This window comes from Rana temporaria, chromosome 4, assembly GCF_905171775.1.
Source record: "Rana temporaria chromosome 4, aRanTem1.1, whole genome shotgun sequence".
NCBI lineage: Eukaryota > Metazoa > Chordata > Amphibia > Anura > Ranidae > Rana > Rana temporaria.
In genome coordinates, this window is record NC_053492.1 from 178,411,441 (window position 1) to 178,438,303 (window position 26,863).

At 44.4% G+C, this 26,863-nt stretch overlaps 1 protein-coding gene across 5 annotated transcripts in view; it reads right to left on the reverse strand.

Annotated features, from left to right (window-relative positions):
* The window catches only part of GNB4 (G protein subunit beta 4), a 172,026-nt gene that overhangs the window by 32,948 nt on the left and 112,215 nt on the right, over positions 1-26,863 (reverse strand). The window contains exon 1 of one of the 5 annotated variants that reach the window (XM_040349418.1): positions 19,161-19,488. The exons of 3 other annotated variants lie outside the window; for them this stretch is intronic. The gene's annotated coding sequence lies outside the window, so the exon portion shown is untranslated. Of the gene's footprint in view, positions 1-19,141; positions 19,489-26,863 lie in introns of those variants that run through there. One more of the 5 variants, XM_040349422.1, reaches the window with a different exon arrangement.

A 26,863-nucleotide genomic window follows, 5' to 3' on the forward strand; every position in this document is an offset into this window, starting at 1 on the left:
CAGGAAAAAGCAGCTGCAAAAATATGCATTGAGTAGCTTTTTGTATTGGCGTTAATGCACGTTTTAGCTGCGTTTCTCTGCCGCTATTCAAAAATCAATGTTTCCCTATGAGAGCCCATTGATTTGAATAGAAGTCGCACCAGAAGTTGGATCAAGATAATCCGACTTGCAGTGCGACCTGTGTACTGAGGATCTTGACGAGGAACCGCACAAACCCTCCCCTCCCCCAAGATCCATACCAGACCCTTTTCTGAGCAGCCAGAAAAAGAGGGGAGGGGGATGAGCGAGCACCCCCCCCCGAGCATACCAAGCCACATGCCCTCAACATGGGGAGGTGGGTGGCCACCACGTCAAAAGGGTACAAAGGCCTCTACCCGAAAACCCTGGTCGTTGGTTGGAGGGGTCTGCGGGCTTATCAGAATCTGGAAGCCCCAAGATCCCAGCCCCCCACCCTATGTGAATGAGTATGGGGTAAATCGTGCCCCAAAGCCGCCCCCCCCATGTTGAGGGCATGTGACCTGGTTCGGTCCAGGAGGGGGGCGCGCTTGTTCCCCCCTTCCTGACCTGCCGGGCTGCACACTATTCCTCCACATATGACAGTTTGGGTGTGTACGGACACATAAGCCAACATGGAGGGGCGTTTAGAAGCAGTTAGAAAAAAAGAAAAAAAAAACCCTAACAGCAGCTGTAAAAACTTCCTGTGTGCGTGAGCCCTAAAGGTTATTTTCAGCATGGGGCAAGGCAACACAAAATGCATGTATTGGTGTATTGCTATATACTATAAAGCAGTCGTGTTCCACGCACTGTAGATGTACAGTGGATTAAAATTAGCTATGCAGCGCACTGCACCACAAATCTATACACTGCATTATCTACGGTAACACATTACCCAAGTTACAACAGCTCCCATATTTCTATTATCAATGTTTCCCTATAACAGGACAGTTTTAAAAAAAAATAAAAAAGGAAGGAAGATCGTCGTTAAAACAGAAAAGCGTAATGGATATAGTCAACACATTATTGTACAGTTAGAATAACTTAAAATGTGGGCTTTACATCCTTGGAGGTACCATTTTCTAGATTAGCCAAAATTCTGTATTTCATCACAATCACTCATCATTACAGCTTCCCATGCAACTAAAACTACCAGCCACTCAGTGTGTGCATTGGCAGACCTATAGACACTTCTCAGCAATGCAAAATCTTCATATGTACCCAATACAGCTAGTCAGCTGCGCACATGTACAGTGCCTTGAAAAATTATTCCTTGAAATTTCCCACACTTTTTCATGTTACACCCAAAAACATGAATGCATTTTATTTGAATTTTATGTGATAGACACAAAGTAGCACATAATTGTGAAGTGAAGGAAAATGATAAATGGTTTTCATTTTTTTTTTACAAATAAATCTGAAAAGTGTGGCGTGCATTTGTATTCAGCCCCCTTTACTCTGATACCCCTAACTAAAATCTAGTGGAACCAATTGCCTTCAGAAGTCACCAAATTAGTAAATGGAGTCCACCTGTGTGTAATTTAATCTCAGTATGGATACAGCTGTTCTGTTCTCTGCCCTCATAGATTTGTTAGAGAACCTTAGTAAACAAACAGCATCATGAAGTCCAAGGAACACACCAGACAGGTCAGGGATAAAGTTGTAAAGAAGTTAAAAGCAGAGTTAGGTTTTATACAACTATATCCAAGCTTTGAACATCTCACGGAGCACTTTTCAATCCATCATCTGAAGAAAGAAGAAGAAAGAAGTAGTATGGCACAGCTACAAACCTACCAAGACATGGCCGTCCACCTAAACTGGCAGGCTGGGAAAGGAGAGTATTCATCAGAGAAGCATCCAAGAGGCCCATGGTAACTCTGGAGGAGCTGCAGAGATCCACAGCTCAGGTGGGAGAATCTGTCCACAGGACAACTATTAGTCGTGCACTCCACAAATCTGGCATTTATGGAAGAGTGGCAAGAAGAAAGCAATTGTTGAAAGAAAGCCATCAGAAGTCCCATTTGTAGTTTGTGAGAAGCCATGTGGGGGACACATAAAACACGTGGAAGGTGGTGCTAAAATTAGGCCAAAATTTAACTTTTTGGCCTAAAAGCAAAACTATGTGTTGTGGAAAACTAAGACTGCACATCACCCTGAACACACCATCCGCACCGTGAAACATGGTGGTGGCAGCATTATGTTGTAGGAATGCTTTTTTTCAGCAGGGACAGGGAAGCTGGTCAGAGTTGATGGAAAGAGGAATGGAGCCAAAAACAGGGCAATCTTAGAAGAAAACCTGTTAGAGTCTGCAAAAGACTTGACTGAAGTGGAGGTTCACCTTCTAGCAGGACAACGACCCTAAACATACAGCCAGAGGTACACTGGAATGGTTTAGATCAGGGGTCTCCAAACTGCGGCCCGAGGGCCAAATGTGGCCCTTTGCTAGCTTCTATCCGGCCCTTGGGGCACTATTCCTTCCACTGATGTGAGGCACTATTCCTCCAACTGACAGCAACAATGGAGCACTCTTTCTTCCACTGATACCAATGATGGGATACTATTCCTCCTATTAATAGGGGCACTACCCCTCCTATTGACCACTAATCCTGAGGCCATATTCTCAATGATGCCGACATTTTTTGCCCCTGCTGGCCACAATCCGGCCCTCCTAAAGTCTAAAGGACAATAAACTGGCCCTTTGTTTAAAAAGTTTGGAGACCCCTGGTTTAGATCAAAGCATATTCATGTGTTAGAATGGCCCCGTCAAAGTCCAGCCAGACCTTAATCCAATGGAAAATCTGTGGCAAGACTGGAAAATTGTTGTCCAAAAACACTCAAAATCCAATCTGACAGAGCTTGAGCTATTTTGCAAAGAAAGGGCAAAAATTGCACACTCTAGATGTACAAAGCTGATAGAGACATCCCAAAAAACATTTGCAGCTGTAATTGCAGTGAAAGGTGGTGCTACAAAGTATTGACTGAGGGGACTGAATACAAACACACACCACACTTTTCACATATAGATTTGTAAAAATGTTGAAAACCATTTATCATTTTCCTTCCACGTCACAGGTGTGCCACTTTGTGTTGGTCTATCGCAGGGATATGCAATTAGCGGACCTCCAGCTACTGCAGAACTACAAGTCCCATGAGGCATAGCAAGACTGACAGCCACAAGCATGACACCCAGAGGCAGAAGCATGATGGGACTTGTAGTTTTGCAACAGCTGGAGGTCCGCTAATTGCATATCCCTGATCTATCACATAAAATCCCAATAAAATATATTTATGTTTTTGGTTGCAACATGACCGAATGTGGAAAATATCAAGGGGTATGAATACTTTTTCTAGGCACTGTACATATTGTGAGATGAAGTGAAGAAATACCCATCAGGATACAGTTAAGACGTAACAATGAGAGGAATGAACATGTGGCCAGTTTCTTTAGCAATCTACAAAATAGTTACATAGTTAGTTAGGTTTAAAAAAAAAAAAAAGACACAATTTACTATGCAACAATGTAAAATAGTCAATCTTTGAAGTCTTGTAGGGACTGTAAAAGCTCTTCTTCCCCTGCACCTCCTATTTGCCCAAGTGATTGGGAATATAAAGGGAATGAAGGGTGAACAAAGAGCATTGAATGTGTCATTAGGGCCAGTCTCTCTGCTCAGGGCAAGGCAATAACTTCCTGCAGTTTGTGACATATTCTCCCCATAGCCCTGCCCACAAGATGACCAACAGCTGCAGAATCATGGGAAATGTAGTTCTGTTAGCACAGACTGAAAACGATTTGATATGTGTGAAGGAAAAGGTCTCAACCCATCTGCTAGCTCTATGTGAAGCCAAATATGGCTGGGGGGAGGATTAAAAAATGTTGTTGTTTTTTTTGCTGAAACCTCACTGTGCCTTGAGCAAAGAGAAAAATCATACTTGCAGCATTTCCTGGAGTTCAGCTTGAGGACCATGCAAATAAATGGCTTTCAATTGGTTAACATATTATTTACAAACAGCCATCTTTCACATGTGCACTTCCATAGGACTTTGTAAGAAAACGAAACAAAAGTAATTTCTCTTTACTATGCAAACACAAGTTTTTGTTGGATGATACACTTACTAGAGGAGTTGCTCAGGCACATGTACAAGAGGCAAAAACAGGAAACTATCTTAGGTGCAACCTAGATCTGAGGTCATGCAGCCATTGTCTCCCCCCTTCTGCAACTCTGGAAGTGTTTAATACAGAGGTGCCTCCGCTAGACATCTCGCACAAAAACAGGAAACGCTCTACCACGCCTCTGGTAAAGGAAGTAAATGTTAGTTTACCCTTCACTTCCAGAGGCTCCACAAAAGGGTTACTTAGTAATACATTGTTGTCACATATGTCAGAGCTATGACAGCTGCAAAGCAAACGCTTCAAGTTTAAAAAAACTCCCTGAAAAAACTAGAAAGTGAATAGAAATCTAGAATTAGCAACACACAGTGATAAACGATGTTCAGATTTTATGAGACAGGTACAGTTTAATTACATACTCAAAGCATACGATCGCCATCTTTACCTGTTAATACAGGGATGAAACTGCTAGCCATCCAAAAAGCCTACTGGCCAGCCATTGGAGACCCTTGTACATGCACTTGTTTAGGAGCCCTGCTGTCACACCAGGACTTGCACAGACCACTGTGACCTACAGATAAGCCCCTAGATTAAGGCTTACCTGTAGGTGTAAGAAATACCTCCTTAACCTACACGGTTGAGATATTTCCAAGAAAGAAGACACCGACACTGAGCATGCCGCTACCAACGGCATCATGCCATCGCTGTTCCGGCCAGTCACAGCGCTGGAGCAGCGATGCCCAGAAGTCACTTTGGGTATCATGGTGGCGACGGAGGTGGTGTCTGAGGACCGCTGCGGGGGCTTCGTTCTTAGGCAAGTATTTCATAATGAGCTAGTATGCTATGCACACTAGCTCATTATGCCTTTGTCTTGCAGGGTTTTTTTTAAGAGACGGTTTACTTCTTCTTTTAAAAGACCACAACTGCCAAAATCAGTTTATTTTGATAACCTGTGATGAGTGTTTGCTATATTGTATCTTTGTTTTTTCACATGCCTTTACAGTGGAACCTCAGTTTAAGAGTAACTTGGTTTGAGAGCGTTTTGATTTGCGAGCAACTTTTTTTTTTTTTATTCTGACTTGGTTTGCGAGTGTTGATTCGCAAGACGAGCAGGATGCAAGCTAAATAGGCCTGCAGTACCTCATTTGGCCTGAGGTACAGGGGTGCAGAACCCGAGCAGACACGAAAATAGGCCTGCAGTACCTCATTTGGCCTGAGGTACGGGGGGCGCAGGAGACGAGAAAAGCCGAACATTGGCCTGCAGTACCTCATTTGGCCTGAGGTACAGGGGTGCAGAACCCGAGCAGACACGAAAATAGGCCTGCAGTACCTCATTTGGCCTAAGGTAGGGGGGGGGGGGCAGGAGACGAGAAAAGCTGAACATTGGCCTGCAGTACCTCATTTGGCCAGAGGTACGGGGGCGCAGGAGCCGAAGTGTCCTCTGGCCTTTTTGGGCGTTTACGGCGCTCTCTGGCGCCCCCCACCTCTGGCCACATTCGGTATTGCATTCTACTGAAGTCAATGCGGAACAAATTATTTTCATTTCCATTGACTTCAATGGGAAAACTCGCTTTGATATGCGAGTACTTTGGATTACGAGCATACTCCTGGAACGGATTAGGTTTGTAATCTGAGGTTCAACTGTATTTATATTTTAACACCCTGGGATGTAAACTAAGCTGACCAGCAAGTGTCACAGTGACAGGGGTTAGGATACTATAAAAAACACAGCAAGGACTTTAATTCACATTATGAAATGTTGCCGAGACTGCTCAAGCATCTCACAGTGTTATAGATCGCCCTAACTTTTTTTGCACAGTTATATGGAAATTGTTAATAAAAATATAAAAGCACAAGTTAAAGCGGGGGTTCACCGAAAAAAAATAATTTTAACATTAGATTCAGCCGAGTTGTCGATTAGACAATCGGCTGTTTTTTTATTTAATCCCCGTACATACCGTATTTTCACCGCCGCTTCTGGGTATGTCTTCTGCTGGACTGGGTGTTCCTAATTGATTGACAGGCTTCCGACCGGCGCATACAGCGCGTCACGAGTTCCCGAAAGAAGCCGGACTGCGAGTCGGCTCAATACGGCGCCTGCGCACCGACGTTTGGCTTCTTTCGGCAACTCGTGACGCGCTGTATGCGACGGTCGGAAGCCTGTCAATCAATTAAGAACGCCCAGTCCCGCAGAAGACATACCCGGAAGCGGCGGTGAAAATACGGTATGTACGGGGATAAAATTTTAAAAAACAGCCGATTGTCATTAGGACAACTCGGCTGAATGTAATGTTAAAACATTTTTTTTTGGGGTGAACCTCCGCTTTAAAAAAAAAAAAAAAATCTTCCTCATTATTCAGCATCCAAAGGAGGAAGTTTCTTGATTCTTCCACATTCAGAAGAGGGAGGTTGAACAGTGGCTTAGCTAACGATTATTTCCATAATCGATTAGTTGGCCGAATATTTTTTCGATTAATAACCTTAAAAAGAAAAAAACTTGCTCCGATTTGCATGTTTTATTTATTTTTGGTCAATTTGTTGTTGGGCAGATTAGAAAACACAAATTGCCACAAAAATGTTTTTCTGCAGCTTCTCCATTGAAGTATATTGAACCAAAAAAACGAAATAGCACTGTTTTGCGTTAAAAAAAAAAAAGTCCTTGCCCTTTCCAAATACACAGCGACTGAAAAAATCATGGATGTGAAACCATGTAAATGAACTGTAGTGCGTTTCTGCAAAAAGCACAGAGGTGTGACCCCGGCCTGAGAGGTTTAGTAACATAATGGGGATAAAAAAAAATGAAAATTAGTACAAAGAGAGCAAATAATCACTACTGTAAGGGGTTCATTTTGTACTGTGGGACAGGGAAAGCAATATTTACAGTAGAGATTTGCTCTTTCTGTACTCTAAAGGGCTAATGGTTTTATTTTTTTAACCCCATTGTGTTACTGGCTGATTAATCGATTCATTTCATAATCGATTAGTTATTTCGAGAGATATATATATATATATATATATATATACACATACATACATACATACACATACACATACATCCATATTTATACACACACACACACCTAGTACAGCTATGCAATACATGAACAATTCCCCATGTTTTATCCCTTTAAAAACCCTGCAAGCACAGACCGATACCCGATAACCTGCCAAAAAATGCACTCAGCACCTAAAGAGCCGTACACACAGGCAGAATATCGGGCGGAATCAGCCGATTCAATAAAAACCAGCTCACGTTCAGCCTGTGTATATGGCAGATGGGCTTGGTTCTGTCAAAGGCATGAACAAAAAAGGTCTGCCGATCGACAACCGATCAGCCAATGGTGGAGAGTGCTGACTGGAATGTTCTGGCACGGGGGGGGGGGCTGTCCCTATATCAGAACAATAACACAGCAGTGGATATTGCCGTGCAAACAATGCATGGTTAGTACAGTGGCTCCTCCTGAGCTCTGCAGTCCCCCCCCCCCCCAATTGGGTTGAACGGAAAAGAAAAAAAACTGTTAGAGCCGGTTTCACACTGGGGCGGCACGACTTTGGGGGCGACTCGGCAAAGCGATCTCAAGACGACTTTAGAGGCAACTTGCAAAATAACTTCTGCATTGAAGTCAATGCAAGTCGCACCCAAAGTCGTACAGGAACCTTTTTATAAGTCGGAGCGACTTGAGTCGCTCCTATTAGAACGGTTCCATTGAACAGAGCGGAGCGCAACTTGTCAGGCGGCTGAGTCGCCCCTGTGTGAACCGTCTTAGTGTGTACCAGGCTTAAAGCGGATGTAAACCCCATTCATGAAATATGACCTGGGCACATACAGTATCTGTAGCGTTTACTGATCTCTCTTCAAAGTCCAGCGTTTTTCTGCTGATCCGTTCCTCAGCAGGATAACTTCTGATAAGTTCTCAGACACAGGAGAGAGATCATGTAAGGGGAAAAAAGTATTTGATCCCCTGCCGATTTTGTATGTTTGCCTACTGACAAAGAAATTATCAGTTTATAATTTTAAGGAAGACCATACAGAAATACAGAGACACCTCAGAATTATTTTACAGTGAGTTTAGCTAGTAGGTTTATTTTAACACAGAGACCGAACAACAAAAACGCATTTAAAAAAAGGTATGTTGATTTGCATTTTAATGAGCGAGATTATTGACCAGATTCTCCCGTGTAGTTCTGGGCGGATTCCTCACTGTACTCCTGATCATTGAAACTCATGAGGTGAGATCTTGCATGGGCCCCAGACCGATGGAGAGTGACAGTTATTTTGTGTATCATCCATTTGCCAATAGTCGCACCAACTGTTGTCACCCTCTCACCAAGCTGCATGGTGATGGTCCAGCCTTGTGTAGGTCTACAATCTTGTCTCTGATATCCTTAGACATTTCTTTGGTCTTTCCCATGGTGGAGAGGTTGGAATCTGATTGATTGCTTCTGTGGACAGGTGTCTTTTATACAGGTAACAAGCTGAGATTAGGAGCACTCCCTTTATGAGAGTGCTCCTATCTCAGCTGGTTACCTGTATAGAAGGTACCTGGGAGCCAGAAATCTTGCTGATTGATAGGGGAATCACTTATTTCACTCATAACTTTTTTGAAATGCGATTTTATGAATATTATTGTTGTTATTCTGTCTCTCACTGGTAAAATAAACCTACCATTAAAAGCATAGACTGATCATTTCTTTGTCAATGGGCAAACGTACAAAACCAGCAGGGGAACAAAACCATTTTTGTCCCCTCACTGTAAAAGCAGCTGGAAATTTGTGTCGGGGAGGGTGCTTTAAATAGATTAGCAGAGAGCTGATCCATTCACAGCTCTGCAAGTTTCTTCATTCCTCTGCCTATGTGGAGGGCAGGGGGTGTGCCCCTTTCCTCCAATCAGCTTACATAGTGTATGCCCATACTGCCCTCACCACTGCTGAAACAGAAAGACAATTTTCTAACATGATGTGCATATTCTAAACGCAGGGATCTTCAAACTACGGCCCTCCAGCTGTTGCGGAACTACACATCCCATGAGGCATTGCAAGACTCTGACATTCAATGACATGACTAGGCATGATGGGAATTGCAGTTCCTGAACTGGAGGGCCATAGTTTGAGGACCCCTGTTCTAAAGAATATAGAAAGCCGAAGACAGCAGATATACATGTAAAACTTTATATAGGAAGATTTGTTTCATCTCTATGTATCATCTGAGGCTGTTCACTTCACTGGTTTACATCCACTTTAAGTTCTGTTATGACCTGACAATACACAGCATTACTGTGGATTGAGTGGTGCCAACTCTGGCCCAGGTTTTCTCTTTTTAACTGCTGAATTACGCCTTTTCTTCTCATGTGCACCAATTGATCTGTAGGGCTGATCAGGCTTCTTGAGATAACACGACACAAGACGGCTCTGATCTACTGACAAGATCAACAGATTTTTTTTATACTCTTCGCAGAGATATAACTAAACACTTCCAAGAGAAGTTCACTGCTAAGGTTTACATATACCAGAACAGGCAATCTAAAAAGTTACAGGTGCTGCGCAAATACCATGGGACATAAAATATTGCAACGACTGCCATTTTATTCTCCAGAGTCTTTGCTAAAAGATTTTTTTATATATATATATATATATATATATATATATATATATATATATATATATATATATACACACACATACATACATACATGTTTGGGGGTTCCAAGCAATTCTCTAGCAGAACATACTGATTTTAACTTAAACATCAAAACTAGACTTGGTTCAGAAGTATTCAAAACATTTTGGCTGGGGTTACACTTCAATACCATTGTTCCTATTCAGCTACTATCATAATTACAATCCGGTATTAGGCTCATTAGATCGATAAAATCATAGGCTGCCACCACCTTCAATGCAGAAAATAAAAAGATTTTACTACACGAGTTTCCCCATGAAGCACTGAAGATGCAATTGGAAAACTGAGAACAGTTTCTAAGGTGTAACTGAATTAAATTTCTTTCCATAATCGTTTCTATTACACCTGGCGACTGAACTGACCAAAAAGCTGGATAAGCGCCCAAAGTTGTAAAAAGGATAGCAGTTCTTTCACTCACACCATGTAAACCTTTAAGGTTGTGCTGCAGTAACGTGTGCATTACTGCAATGCACCATGTACGTGAACACTAAAGCAATGCACTTGTGTTGCCGTGCAGCACAATGATACCAGCAAAAGTTGCAGTGTATTACAATCAGGAAAAATGGTGCAGGTTTTTGGTCTGTGCTGGTGCATGGCAATCAATTCAAATGAAAGCGGTTGTATACACCGCTTGGTGATTTTACCTTCAGGTAAGCCTATAATAAAGTTTAGCAGAAGGTAAAATGAATATCTGCTAAACCTGCCCGGTTTAGCAGATATTCACCCTGCATGTAGCCGCTGAGGTCAGCTCTGAAGGTTCGGCGTATCGTGCCAGAGCGCGAGAGCTTCTTGCCAGTGGGCTCCCATGCGCAAGGAATGATGTACCGTATTTATCGGCGTATACGGCGCACTTTTTTGCCCTGAAAAGGGCAAAATCGTGGGTGCGCGATATACGCCGATACCCACTTCCCTCGCTGAGTTTGAACCACTGCGCCGGCATATACCGAGCGCAGTACACTCAGGCAGGCTCGGCTCCTCTCGCGGTCACATCCTGTACATCCTTTACGCGAGAGGAGACGAGCCTGCCCGACTATACCCGAGTGTACTGCGCTCGGTATATGCCGGCGCAGTGGTTCAAACTCAGCGCGGGAAGCGGGGATCGAGCGGGGAGGACACCACGATGGCCGCAGAAGGACGCCGGACCGGACAAGGCCGCCGATGGATGACAGGCAGGACACCGACGAGGGGCATCCAAACTGTAAGTATTTTTTTTTTTCAGGAATTGGTCTTCAAGTTCGGGGGTGCGCACTATACGCCGATAAATACGGTAAATCGTGGCTCCAGCCACTCACAGGGCCCGGAGCCTGCAAACCCAGCAGAAATGCCAGGGGTATAGGTCGGCTCCCTTAGCGATGAACAGGTGCCAACGCGGGGGCTTTGTTCTAAGGTAAGCATTTCATAATGTGCTAGTATGTGATGCATACTAGCACATTATAATTTTTTTCCAGGCATGAGCCATGTTGCTTGATTGGCTGACAAAAGAAGAGGTCTTAGAGTGATATTAATAGGTGGTTTTCTTTTTTACAACAAACATGTCATACTTACCTGCTCTGTGTAATTGGTTTTGCACAGAGAAGCCTGGATCCTCTTCTCGGGTTCCCCGCCAGCGCTCCTGGCTCCTACCTCTTGACCAGTGCCCCAATAGCAAGCCGCTGGGGCACTGGTGCGTGTTTACTCCCAAGCCCCGCTCTATCAGTCCATAAGACAGAGCTGCGGATAGTCCCCAATCCCCGCCCTCTCCTCATTAGCAGCCAATAAGAAGAGAAGACGACATCGCTGGATTGAGCAGGGGGGTTCAGGAGAGAATTTTGGGGGGGGGGGGGGTCAGGGCGAGCAGCACACAGGAGATTTTTTACCTTCATGCATTTACAACTACTTTAAAGCGAAGTTCCACGCAAAAATTGAACTTCTGCTTTAAAGGGTCACTAAAGGAAATTTTTTTTTTTGCTGAAATGACTGTTTACAGGGCATAGAGACATAATAGTTAACTGATTCCTTTTAAAAATGATTAAAAATAGATAAAAAAACAATCATATAATGTGCCTGCAGTGTAGTTTCGTTTTTGCTGTTGTTTGCTGGTTCTCTGATGTACAGAGAGCCACTAGAGGGCAGTCAGCCAATAGAGAGCAGTGATACTTTGTCTAAAACTCCTCAGCACCAATCCAGTTTCGTTTTACTCACAGCTCCTTGATTAGTGACCACCGTGAGAAATCTCCCAGTACTGTGGTTATCAGGAAACAGGCAACCAGGAAGTGTCCAGAACAGAGAGGATTTACAGCAACATGAAAGCAAAAACGAACAATGAGGACATGAAACCAGGACTGCAGCAAGGTAAAGGAAGCTATTTAGCTAAAAAAAAAAATTCCTTTAGTGACCCTTTAAGTACTGGTGACCCCCTGACATACCACATTTGGCACCCAGCTCCCACCTTCCTCCCCTGGAGCCAGAAAGAAGTTTGCCTCTCCCCCCCTGCAATCCTCTGGGACACGTCAAAGGTCCCAGAAGAATGCCCAGCCATTCACAATTGGTGGAACTCCAGTTTGAAGTGGAATTTTACTCATAACAACGTGATAAAAAAATAATATACTTGAGCAAGGAACACACAATCCACATTAATAATTCTGTTACCAAAGTTAGTGTGCGCTGTAAATTGCCTCCAGCATTGCACTTGGCTGAAAAACGAAAATTATACAAAAGGTTTTATTTTTTATATAGAATTGTATTATATTAGATTTTTTTATATGATCAATCTAAATGAATCTGAATTTGTCAGCCTTTATTGCAATAATTGTATGTATGCACACTGGTCTGTTGGGCTTCCATTGTGGTGTTAAAAAATCCAGCTTGGTACATTTTTGAATTTTGACCACAAAAAAATAAAAAATGCACCTCCTAGTTCAAATGCATTGGAAATGCAGCAAGAACGGATCATTATTACACCTGTGTTAAGTTTTTGAGTCCCATGACCCATGAAAAACACACCATAAGCACAGGAAAATCTGCGCAAAATTGCTGTTGATTTGTGGTAAAAATCAGTGCGTTTTTTGGTGCCATTATCTGGCCAAATGCAGACAACACCATTTTTGGTGGCTGAAATTTCGGTGCATCGCTACTGTAAAGGATAGGAGGGTTTGATTCCGCTTTAGGGCTGTCAGCAAATTGGCCTCTACAGACTCAACAGTGCCTAAAAATGGGGAGCAACAGAGCATGTGCAGAGAAGGGTGAGACAGTGTAGTACTGGATTTTACACAGAAACGGCACTTTCATTTTTTACATATCTGTACCTGCAAAAGGGGTCAGCCTGAAGTCATCTAGCAGGACTTCATTTTCTGACTAAAGATCCACTTTAAGCCGACCATACACCATTAGAATTTCATTTAAAAAAAGGTTTGTTTTATTTTCCAATGGCTCGTGGTGTCAAAGCAATGATCGTTTTGGAAGGAGCAGTATGGAATTTCTAAACAGTGAATGCGGTTTTCATTTGGGAAAGTCCATTTACTCTAAAATTTAATGTTAAAAGCAATGATATTAGCGATTCAGATCTTGAGATGGACGAAAACGTGTAAAATGTTTATTTTATTTGCACACTATATACACTCACTGGCCACTTTACAAGGTACACCTTGCTAGTACCGGGTTGGACCCCTTTTGCCTTCAGAACTGACTTAATTCATTGTGACAGAGCTAACAAGGTGTTGGAATCCATTCCTCAGAGATTTTGGTCCATAGTGACATGATGGCATCAAGCAGTTGCTGCACATTTGTTGGCTGCACATCCATTATGCCAAGGGTCGACAATATCCGGGCGCCAGGTTGCATTGGCGCCAAGAAATTGGGACCTGGCGCCCGCCAGTAATTGAGGCAGCGGCTTTGCGGCCTACAAGGCCGCGGCCTCAATTACCAGCCACCGCGGGCCCGCCGCGATTGCGCGGCGGGGGCGCACGGAGGCACAGGATCCTGTGTCTCCGTGCACCCCCACCGCGCGATCGCGGCAGGTCCGCGACGGCCAGTAATTGAGGCCACGGCTTTGCAAAGTCCCAAGCTCTTCGGAAGCTTCTGTGAGCTGGCGGTGGCCGTTGGCATTACATTACATTGGCTTTGCAGCAATTATAATGTGTGTCATTTTTCACTGCCATCTCCTTCCCTCCAATCAGAACCCCCAAATATTATATATATTTTTTATTCTAACACCCTAGAGAATAAAATGGCGATTGTTGCAATACTTTCTGTCACGCCGTATTTGCGCAGCGGTCTTACAAGCGCACTTTTTTGGGAAAAAAAATACACATTTTTTAATAAATAAAAAAAAAAGACAACAGTAAAGTTATCCCAATTTTTTTTTTTATATTGTGAAAGATAATGTTACGCCGAGTAAATTGATACCCAACATGTCACTCTTCAAAATTGCGTCCGCTCGTGGAACTTTTACCCTTTAAAATCTCCATAGGCGACGTTTAAATAAATCTACAGGTTGCATGTTTTGAGTTACAGAGGAGGTTTAGAGCTAGAATTATTGCTCTCGCTCTAACGATCGCGGCGATACCTCACGTGTGGTTTGAATACCGTTTACATATGCAGGCGCTACTCACGTATGTGTTCGCTTCTGTGCACAAGCTCGTCGGGACGGGCAAATTTTCAGGCTCCTAAGTTTTTCAGCTGGCTCCTAGATTCCAAGCAAATTTGTCAAACCCTGCATTATGCAAATCTCACTTTCCACCACATCCCAAAGGTGCTCTATTGGATGAGATCTGGTGACTGTGGAGGCCATTGGAGTACAGTGACCTCATTGTCATGGTCAAGAAACCAGTGGTGAGAGGATTTGATCTTTGTGACATGGTGTATTATCCTGATGGAAGGAGCCACCAGAAGATGGGTACACTGAAGTCATAAAGGGATGGACATGGTCAGCAACAATACTCAGGTAGGCCGTGGCGTTGAAACAATGCTCAGTTGGTACTTAGGGGCACAAAGTGTGCCAAAATAATATCCTCCACGCCATTACACCACCACCAGCCTAAACCGTTGATACAAGGCAGGATGGCAGCATGCTTTCATGTCATTTACGCCATATTCTGACTCTAGCATCTCAATGTAGCAGCTGAAATTGAGAATCATCAGACCAAGAAAGGTTTTTCCAATCTTCTATTGGCCAATTGTGGTGAGCCTGTGTGAACTGTAGCCTGTTTTCTGTTCTTAGCTGACAGGATTCGCACCCGGTGTGGTCTACTGCTGCTCCAACCCATATGCTTAAAGGTTCGATGTGTTGGGTTCAGAGATGGTATTCTGCATACCTTGGTTGCAACGAGTGGTTATTTGAATTATAGTTGCCCATCATCTTGGACCAGTCTGCCCATTTTCCTCTAAACTCTGACATTAACAAGGCATTTTCCTCCACACAACTGCCACTCACTGAATATTTTCTCTTTTTTTCGGACCATTCTCTGTAAGCCTTAGAGATGGTTGTGCATGACAACCCAATAGATAAGCAATTTTTGAAATACTCAGACCAGCCTGTATGGCACCAACAACCATGCCACGTTCAGGATCCTTTCTTCCCCATTCTGATGCGGTTTGAACTTCAGCAAGTTGTCTTCACCATGTCTAGATGCCTAAATGCATCAAGTTGTTGCCATTTGATTGGCCGATTAGCAATTTGTGTTACCAAGAAATTGAACAGGTGTACCTAATAAAGTGGCCAGTGAGTGCATGTGGCACTTGCTGTAAATACAGACTGGTGATACAAATTGTATGGCACAAACTCTTAGGCCCCTTTCACATGTGCGGACCATATGTCCGCTTTTTCATCCATCCGTTGCGGATGAAAAAGGGACATACATTGGTCCCTATGTAATTGCGGGTGTCAGTGGATAAGCATCCGCTGACACCCGTAATCACCCGCCTCCGTAAAGATCCGATTTTGCGGACGGAAGAAACCCCGATTTTTTCTTCCGTCTGCGGATCGGATGAACGCGGACATACGGTCCGTGTTCATCCGATCCCCCATAGGAGAGAGCGGAGAAAAGACAGGGCGGTCCCTGCACAGTGTGCGGGGACCGCCCTGTCAGCCGCCGGCTCAGAGGGGATATACGGAGCGATCCCCGCTGAGCTTACGGACACACGAAGGCGGATCATTACTGATCCGCCCTGTGTGAAAGGGCCCTTACCATCTGCTGGCTACACGGTTATTGCCAAGTGAATGTAGGTTGGAATGTCTGATTTGTAGGGGATTATGAAAAATAAGGGCAAATATGTCGAACTACAGAATAACAGTATAGTCTATTCTTCCGCTGGATCATACTAAAGGCAACTACACACAGACCTAAGCTTAGAACAATGGGAATGTCTTTCACCTGAACATTCAATATAAGCAGCACTGCTCTATTTTGCTGAATCAGCAACCATAAGAGAAAGGAGGAGAAAACAAAAACTGCTTAAGATTTCCAAGACCTCCTGGCAACATCCTAAAGTGGACCTAAACCCTCTTGTCCTTTACAGCCAAGGAAGCTGCCATCCTAGTCTCTGATCTACAATTCCCAGGTAACAGACGCCTGCTGAAAGTTCCCTGCAAGAGAAGAGGTTATACCCAACTCCATCATACCCGATCAGTCTCCCCCACCCAATAACAGTCTATTCAGCAATACTGCTTGGTCACATCCCTCCAACAGCCTGTGATTGGCCAGTGAAAGCACAGTATTAGCAGTGAGGAGTCATCTCTCTGTTCATTCCACGTCGAGAATGTGATGAATCTTTGCCCGGGGTTCTCAGCTCTTCATTGAATAGATTGATAGACGCGGGAGCCAATGGCTGCGCTGCTGTCAATCAAACCCAATGACACGGGCGCCGGGGCCGAGTCCTGCATTCGGCAGCCATGGACGCGGAGCACACCCCCAAGGTAACTCCCCCGGCAGAGCGCTTCCCAGAGGGGGTCATCTGATGTGGGGAGGAGCCGCAAGAGCGGCCGGGGGACCCCATCAAACAGATTTCGAGCCACGCTGTGCAAAACGAGCTGCACAGTGGAGGCAAGTATGACATGTTTGTTATTTCAAAAACCAAACCTATAGTATTACTTTAATGAAGTGATAGCTTTAAGGAAAACCAAAACAAATAAACAATTCTTTACAACCACTTTAAACACAAGTACCCAGTATTGGCCTGTTGCGGTCCCTTCATAGGGGAGAGAGGGAGAGAAACAAGCAGCACAAGGAGCCAATCAGTTCATGATGCTGACAGGAGGAGACAAGTAGTGGGACTAGAGAAAGTGGTCAGACTAATGACCTCCACTGGCAGAAACAAGTACTGCAGAGGAAATCTCTGTACTGTAGATGAGTATTGTAGCAGAAAACCATTTTGGTATTTTACCTTTCAATAGCCTATTCATTTTAGCTTTGTAGTTTTGGCTGGAGTTCTGCTTTAACCAACTCCGCTCCGGAATATTTACCCCCCTTCATGACCAGGCCGTTTTTTTACAATACGGCACTGCGTTACTTTAACTAACAGCGCCTTATAGTGAGACTGCAATATTGAGGCGGACGGTACCCGATACTTTTTGGGAACCAGTGATCAGTGCTAAAAAATATGCACACTCACTGTACTGACACCAACTGGGAAGGTGTTAACATCAGGGGCGAGCAAAGGGTTAACCATACCTAGCCAGTTGAATTTAGGACAAAGGAAAAAGGGGGAAATTTTATGGTGTAGGGAGTAAAGCAGCAATGATGAGAAAAGAAAATATTTTCTTAAGACATGTCCTTTCTCATCATTACTGCTTTACTCCCTACACCGTAAAATATCCCCCTTTTTCCTTTGTCCCAAGAGCCCTTTCACACTGGTGCATTTTTGCTGCGTTTTTGCAGCGTTTTCGCGGTAAATAGCGCTATTAAAACGCTCCTCCCCATTTAAATGAATTGAAAACGCTGTAAAAACATGGTAAAATAGCAGTGTTTTACCGCTATTTTAACGCTCCTCTCCATTGAAATGAATTGAAAACGCGGTAAAAAAGCGGTGTTTTACCGCCATTTTAACGCTCCGCTATAGGCGTTTCCAGTGTGAAAAGGCTCTAAATTCAACATTTCTATTTGGGATTAGGTGCCTTAAATTTTGGGTGATTCGATTAGTCCTTGGACAAACTATACAATACCTAGCCAGCGTTTGTGCACTGTGTGGGAGATGCTTTTACTAGGAGGAAGCCACTGATCCATGTTCCTGCCATGCAGAAACACAGGATCAATGCTTTCCCTACTAACAGAACAGTGATCTGCCTTGTTTATATATAGGCAGATCGCCGTTCTGGCTCTCTGTCCAATAACCGGCGGGTGCTGGTGGACATAAAGTCCACAGTACACCTCCCGCTGTCTAATCACAGTGGGAGAGGGTCGCTGGTAGCGTGCACACCCCAGAGACTGGTCAGAGTGGCCGCCCTGCCGCTGTACATGTACGATGGGTGTCTGCAAAGGGTTTACATGGGTGGATTCAATTATATATATATTTTTTTTAAAGGGGGACGATGGCTCCAAGTGAACCCCCCAGACTGATGACCTAGGAGTGACCGATCAGTGCGCACCGCCCGTGTCCTAGGGGCGACCGATCAGTGCGCACCGCCCGTGTCCTAGGGGCGACCGATCAGTGCGCACCGCCCGTGTCCTAGGGGCGACCGATCAGTGCGCACCGCCCGTGTCCTAGGGGCGACCGATCAGTGCGCACCGCCCCGTGTCCTAGAAGTGACCGATCAGTGCGCACCGCCCGTGTCCTAGGAGTGACCGATCAGTGCGCACCGCCCGTGTCCTAGAAGTGACCGATCAGTGCGCACCGCCCGTGTCCTAGGGGCGACCGATCAGTGCGCACCGCCCCGTGTCCTAGAAGTGACCGATCATTGCGCACCGCCCGTGTCCTAAGACCGAGTGAGTATACACCGCCTGTGATGAGATAAATGTGTACAATGGCAGGCTAGGGACAACAAAACAGGGTGGTATGGCAGATCCTATGCACACAATAAGGGTTGATTTACTAAAAGTGCAAAATCTGGATGCGCTTCTAACATCAGCTTCTTGAATTAAGCTTTGACAATAAAAGCTAGAAGCCGATTGGTTTCTTGGAGCTGCAGCTGATTTTGCTCTCTCCGCTTTTAGCGAATCTCCCCCAATGTGTCTGCTTACTGAAGAATGGAGGATGGAAAGAAGGGGGGAGGGGGAGAGGATCCGACCAGGCAGGGATGACAGGCTGGAGGAGGTGGATGATGAGGGGATGTGGAGGGTGAGGATGGAGGAGGAGAAGGATGGTGGGAAGAGGCAGGGTGCAGCAGTGAGAGGAAGGAGGATGATGGAGGAGGGGAGAGGAATGGCTGTATGGATGAGGCCTATGCTGACCAGCACAATGTCACATTACCCGCTCCTGGCCCGAGGCCTCGTCTGTCCTCCGCTCCCCGCCGCCTCTGGTGCCCGGATCACGTTAGTAGCGGCGGCCTCCGACAGTCTGTATCACACGGTCCCGCGATCCGCCACACCCAGACCCCAACCAACGGCACCGGGGAAAAGGGGGGAGATCTCTTCCAATGGCTAGCTGTAGAAAATGTCAATATCGACCTCCCAAGCCGCACATCTCGGCTCTGCCACCTTCTAGAAGCTGTCCGTCATCCGCCACCTCCACCGCTCCCAACCCGAGTGCAGACAGGCGGCGCGGGAGCCTGACGTCTCAACACCCCTCTGCGTGCCAATGGTATCGCCCGTACCAAGAGGAGGACGCTACCAAGTACCGCTGTGTGGAGGAGAACATTCACTACACAGCGCTTCCTTTATCAGCTTGTCGAGGAAGACGTGTGTGTGTGTTCATAGCAACTGCCTAAAGGGGGAATGTATATCCGAATTACAGTCTTTTTAGATTTTATTTATTTCTTATACACATTATATATATTATATATATATACATATACACACACACACACACATATTATAATATATATTATAATATATATAGTGTGTGTGTGTGTGTATGTATATATATATACATACATACATACATACATACATACACACACATACATTATAATATACACATATATATATATATATATATATATATATATATATATATATATATATATATATATATATATATATATATATATACACATACACATACATACATACACACACACACACACACACACACACATACATACAGACAGACAGACACAATAAATATATATATATATATATATATATATATATATATATATATATATATATATCAAAAATCATATATTATACACACACACACACATATATTATATACACACACACACATTGAGATTGTGTGTGTATGTATAAATGTATATATATATATATATATATATATATATATATATATATATATATATATATATATATATATATATATATATATATATATATATATATATATATATATATATATATATATACACACACACACATACACACACACACACATATATTATATACACACACACACATTGAGATTGTGTGTGTATGTATAAATGTATATATATATATATATATATATATATATATATATATATATATATATATATACACACACACACATACACATACACACATACACACACACACACACACACACACACACATATACACACACACACACACAAAGATAAATAAATAGAGAGGGGAAATAGAATAAGCCCCAATTCATATATGAGCATAGCTGGTCAATTTGGAGGCTTTTATTTTATTTTTTTGCATATACGATTGTTTGTTTTGCTCGCTTACGCTCGTTATACATAGGAAGCCTAATTACGTGAATAAATCTTGTAGAATATTAATAATGGGCTGCCTTACATGCAACAAACACCCCAAAGAAGCTCCGGAACCTTTTCGGGAGTGAAAAGTGGCATGATTATAGCGTGGCAAAACCAGAGTGTGCTACCCGTGCTTAGGGTGCCATTAACTACTTGATCTCCGAAAGATTTACCTCCCTTCATGACCAGGCCTTTTGTTGAGATACTGCACTGCATTATTATAACTGACAACTGCATGGTCGACACTGTACCCAAATAAAATGTATGCATTTTTGTTACCACAAATAAAGCTTTCTTCTGGTAGTATTTGATCACATCTGCAGTTTTTATTTTTATGTGCTATAAAACAACTTTTAAAAGAAAAAAAACAAAATATTTTTTTTACTTTCCGCTATAAAACACATCCAATAAAAAAAAAATGAAAAATAAATAAATCGAATTTCCTCATTAATTTAAGCCAATATGCATTCTGCTACATATTTTTGGTAAACAAAAAAACAATAAGCATATATTGATTGATTTGCGCTAAAGTTAGGGCTAGTTTACATTTGCTTCAAAATATGGCTTCAGACAGGCCTTGTTAAAGCTTTACACCTTGCTTTTGCGTGGGGCTTCGGTGAGCCTTTGGTGGAGCTTCCATGAGGCTTCGGTGGGGCTTCCATGAGGCTTCCGTGGGGCTTCCGTGGGGCTTCCATGAGGCTTCCGTGGGGCTTCCATGAGGCTTCCGTGGGGCTTCCATGAGGCTTCCGTGGGGCTTCCATGAGGCTTCCGTGGGGCTTCCATGAGGCTTCCGTGGGGCTTCCATGAGGCTTCCGTGGGGCTTCCATGAGGCTTCCGTGGGGCTTCCATGAGGCTTCCATGAGGCTTCCATGGGGCTTCCGTGGGGCTTCCATGAGGCTTCCGTGGGGCTTCCATGAGGCTTCCGTGGGGCTTCCATGAGGCTTCCGTGGGGCTTCCGTGGGGCTTTGAAGCACCACTAAAGTTACATGGGCTATAATTTAAGTGAAGCAAAAGCAAGGTGTAAACAGGACTGTAAGCCAACCATTTTATTTAGTGACAGGAGCTTCGACTGGTTTTCAGAGAGCTTTACCAAGGCCTGTCCAAAGCCTTGGTTTGAAGCAAATGTAAAATAGCCCTTAATGTATGTTGAAGTGTAAATGAGTCCTTATCTTATAGTGTCTACAAACTATGGGATAGATTTTTCTTTTTGTTCACTAGTAATGACGGTGATCAGCGACTTCTAGCAGGACTGCAATATTGCAGCAGACATTCAGACACTAAGGCGAAGTTCATACTGGTATTACAAGCAAACATTTGAGGAGCATCAAAAACGCCCTCAAACGCCTATGTAAACGATAAAATGGACAGCACACAGTGCTGTTCACATTATTAAAACATGAATCGTTAGCGTCGCGTTGCTTCAAAATTGAAGCCTCATGTTGAGTCAGGAGGCGTTTGAAGCGTTTCAACGTCTCCCAGTCAAGTCTATGGCTTTGAAAAAGGCTCTGGTAGGCGTTTGTGGTGCGTTAAAATTTGTTAATTTCTTGTAATGTCACTTTCCATTGTGGAGCAGTTTTAACACGCCTTATCATTCATCAACCGCTTCAAAACGGCGCATAAGGCATTTGGGGAACATTTTTAGCTCATCATTAAAGTGGTTGTTAACCCTTACAGACCACTTTTCACTACCAGTAAGCCTATAATAAAGGCTTACCTGTAGCTACCGTGGATATCGCCTAAACCTCTGCAGTTTAGGAGATCTCCCCTGTATCAGCATGTGCTGAAGTAAAGGCTCTTGTTTGTGCCCCAATAGTAAAAGTCAGCAGCTACAGTATTTGTAGCTGCTGACCAATTTTTGGAAGGGGGGGGGGGACGCCTCCAACTGGTTAACAACGATTGGGACCACAAGTGCGATGCACAATTGCAGCACGTTTCCAAAACACACTTTTCAGAAACGCACAGTGTGAATGGAGCCCCAATTTGGAGCAAGGTCTTATTCACACAGGTTGGGGGGTGGGCAGTAAAACTAGGCGGTTGAGCTGGAGGTGGCTATACAAATGTCACTTTCCACAAGTGGTGCCATCAGCACAGGAATTGCTGCATTTCCCATACTGCATCAGGCTGAAGAACCGCGTATGGCCTGGATCACACCTATGCATTTTCAGTTTTGTAGAAACGCACTACAGTCCTTTCAGTGTGATTTCCTATGGGTCACGTTCACATCTGTGCGTTTTCAGCCAGTGCGTTTTTTTGGAAAGGGTCAGAGACTTTTTTGCCCACACAGGTTGCGTCTCTGGTTCCAGAGACTTCACTGAAAATGCATCAAAAGCGCTTGCATTCTTTTATGCATTTCTGCCGCATTTTTGGTGGTTTCTCTTGCACAACAACTGATACCTCCCAAAAACACATAAAAAATTCATTTTTTGACGCAGTTTCAATGCCTCGGGAAGATGCAGCAACGACAATCTGCATAAGTATTAAAGCCGTGCTCCACCCAAAAGGTGAAGTTCCGCATTGAGGCCTCCTCCCCCTCCTCTTCCACTCAGCGATTGCTCAGGCGACTGGAAGCGACGCTCTCCCCTCCCCTCCTTCCCCACAGTCTTTTGGGACAAGTGACAGGTCCCAGAAGACTGCAGGACCATTAACAATGCAACAGGCTCCCCTGCTGTGCCCCCACAAACGTAGAATGCACTGAGGTAAAAACCCTTTTAATGCCTGTGGACATGCTGGAACTTCACTCTCTCAATAAACACTGATAATTTTTAATCCTTTTGCTGCCAACATTAGCAAATGGAAAGGAACGTATATCATATTTACTTGTTTTGAACTTATTTTTTTTCCCCTAACATTCAGTTACTTCCTGGTATCCATGCCTAGGCAATATATCCCAGGAGTCTTGAGGAGGGGTTTTTCTTAGCTAAGCACTTTCCTACCTGCATGCCTGTGCTAAGAGGAGATGGATTCCAGGAAGTAAATCCTCCATGGATCCTCTGCCCTTACTCAAGATGGTCACAGCTATAAATTCTAAGCAGGGTGATTTTCAAAGTGATTCCTTCGCAAAATAAAGCATAAAGACATAGATGGAAGGGGGAGTTTGTTTTGAATATTGAAAATTAATGAAATAAAGTTTTTGGTTTGTGGAGCAAAAATGCAGAGTAGCTACACTGAGGCCTAAATAATTGGCACTGCAACAAACATAGTACTGTACACCTATGGATACACTATACTGCAGTGCACAAGTGTGTAGCCTGACTAAGGCCCTGTTCACATGTTTTAGGATTTCGGACAGATTCACTGCGATTCTGCATGCAATCTCAAATCGCACTGCATTAGTGGCAAAACGCTTCTCATGTGTTTGGGTGCCATTCATTTTCAGTGGCATCTAATAAGGCCTCATGTACACTGCATTTTTGTTGGCCAAAGCTCCTTAACTCAACTCAATAAAAGCTTGTGTCCATGTACACTAAGCTTTCACCAGAGTTTAGGGGCAGCAGAGTTTAGGGGCATTTAAACATTAAACGAGAGGAACATTTTGGCCAAAAAAACACGTGTAAACGTGCCTTAGCACTAGTCGTGTTTAGCGCTTGGGCGTTTAATCATTTCTATGGCCAGTACTCTGGTCAATGAAATGAATAAACTTCAAAGCGCTAAATGTGCTACCGCGCTTACACATTTAGCCACATTTAGCTTTTTTATGCTGCCAGGGGAACAACATTATAGGGGAGTTCAAGTGAATATGTAGCTTTAACCACTTCCCACCCGGTCAATAATCAATTGATGTCCGGGAAGTGGTTGTGAAATCCTGACTGGACGTCTATTGACGTCCGGCGGAGGCTCTTTACCACGTGATCAGCCGTGTCCAACCACGGCTGATCACGATGTAAACAGGAAGAGCCGTTGATCGTCTCTTCCTCACTCGCGTCTGACAGACGCGAGTAGAGGAGAGCCGATCGGCGGCTCTCCTGACAGGGGGGGTTTGCGCTGATTGTTCATCAGCGCAGCCCCCCCCCTCGGATGCCAACGCTGGACCACCAGGGAGTGCCCCCCAGTGCTCAATAGAGCAAAAAAAACACCAATAAAAAATAAATAAATAACACAATTGATGCCAATCAGTGCCCACAAATGGGCACTGACTGGCAACATAGGCACTGGCTGAAATGATGCCCAGTAATGCCATCAGTGCCACCCTCAGTGTCCATCAGTGCCACCCAGTGTCCATCAGTGCCACCTCTTAGTGCCCATCTATGCCCAGTGCCCACCTATCAGTGCCCATCTGTGCCACCCATAAGTACCCATGAGTGCCCATCAGTGCCGCCTATGAGTGCCCATCAGTGCAGCATACCAGCGCCGCCTATCAGTGCCACCTCATCGGTGCCCATCAGTGCCCATAATTGTAGAACCCGGTCTCAGCCCGGCTCCCGGTGGGTGTGCTATGCGAGGTAAGCCTGCGCTTAGTACGCCCACCCCCCTCCCACAAAAACCACCACACTTACACGCACTCGAAATTGGGTTAACATGCACGCACTTTGACCACGCGGTCTCTAAAAAGAGAGGCGAAGGACTAACGGGGCTGGTTAAGCGGGCTAGATCCTCTCACTCCCTTATAGGGAGTCCCTCTGCCCCGTGGGCTTCAAAGCGGAGCAGGTAGGGCGGGCTGTGTGGGAGGACCCCCTAACACACCCGCCATTGCCACCCGGGGCATGGAGAAAGGTGGCAGATTGCCTCTGGGGGAGGCCTGCCTACTCCCAACTCCTGCAGTCCGGCTCCTCTCTCGAGTACACGCACAAAATACACTTTAAAAAAAAATTGAAGAAGAAAACGTACTTATTTACAAAAAAAATTAACAGAAAAAAAAATTATTTTTTTTTCAAAAATGTCGGTCTTTTTTTAGTTGTTGCGCAAAAAATAAAAAATAAAAATCGCAGAGGTGATCAAATACCACCAAAATAAAGCTCTATTCTTGGGAACAAAATGATCAAAATTTCATTTGGGTACAGTGTAGCATGACTGCGCAATTGTCATTCAAATTGCCGAAAGCTGAAAATTGGCTTGGGCAGGAAGGTGCGTAAGTGCCTGGTATGGAAGTGGTTAAACACGATTCGGTTTTGCCGCGTGGCTAACTGCATCATGTGAAACTTGTTGCCCTAAAAAAGTTCCAGACCCTTTTTGGTTGACAAGCTTTGCGTTCATTAAAAATTAAATCGAGCAGAATCGCTGAGATCCCAAGAGACTAGATGTGAATGTGGCCTAAATTCCAGCCACCAGATTCCACCGATTCTTGCTGCTGTAATCTAGTGCATACGAGTAAATGCCTGTGCCTCTGCAGGCAGGAAGCTCTATACAAAGCAAGGAGAGGCTGAGAGCACCCGCAGCTGTACGCATGTATTTGGACATGCAATATTTACCCACAAATGATTTGGCTTTGACACAAACTGTTGCATCCAGAGCTGATCAGTTGCAGGAAATTGCTGCACATCCGATTACATAGAACAGCCCCAAATTGCTTTGTATTGGGCAACTGCGCATAACCCCATTGAGCAGGGGGGACCACCGGGCCTCCTGTAGGGGGCCCCGCACACAGGGGAGAATCAGTGTAGCGGGATGGGAGTACAATTACAGAACAACGCACTGGGGGTTATTTACGAAAGGCAAATCCACTTTGCACTACAAATGCAGAGTGTACTTGAAATTGCACTTAGAAGTACAGTCGCTGTAAATCTGAGGGATAGATCTGAAATGAGGGGAAGCGCTGCTGATTTTATTATCCAATCATGTGCAAGCTAAAATGCTGTTTTTTATTTTCCTTGCATGCCCCCCTCGGATCTACAACAACTGCACTTCCAAGTGCACTTTCGATGCAATTTCAAGTGCACTTATAGTAATGAATTTGCCTTTAGAAAATAACCCCCACTGTGTCTGACTTTCCCAACAGCAGCTGAAAGCCAGCTGCTGAAGGGCGAGCCACAGACACAGTGCATTTTTCTGTAATTTAACGCCTGTCCCGCCGCACCGATCCCCCTCCCTGTGCTGCCCACATCCGATTCCCCATGTGCCTGGGACCCCCCCTGTCCCTCCGCAGTGCCGCTGGTTTCCCTCTCCCGCCGGCTGCTGCCGACACGCAAGCGGATGGAGAGTGGGGGTATGGATTGATCCTGTGTCCATTCATAACGGAGCATAGTAAACTGCTTGTCTCCTGTTCATTCATCTTTAGTGCAACTAAGGCTACAGAGAAATTAATTGAAGAATCTGTGTCCTCAATTCCTTTCTCTGTCTCAAAGGTGAGACGTTAGAC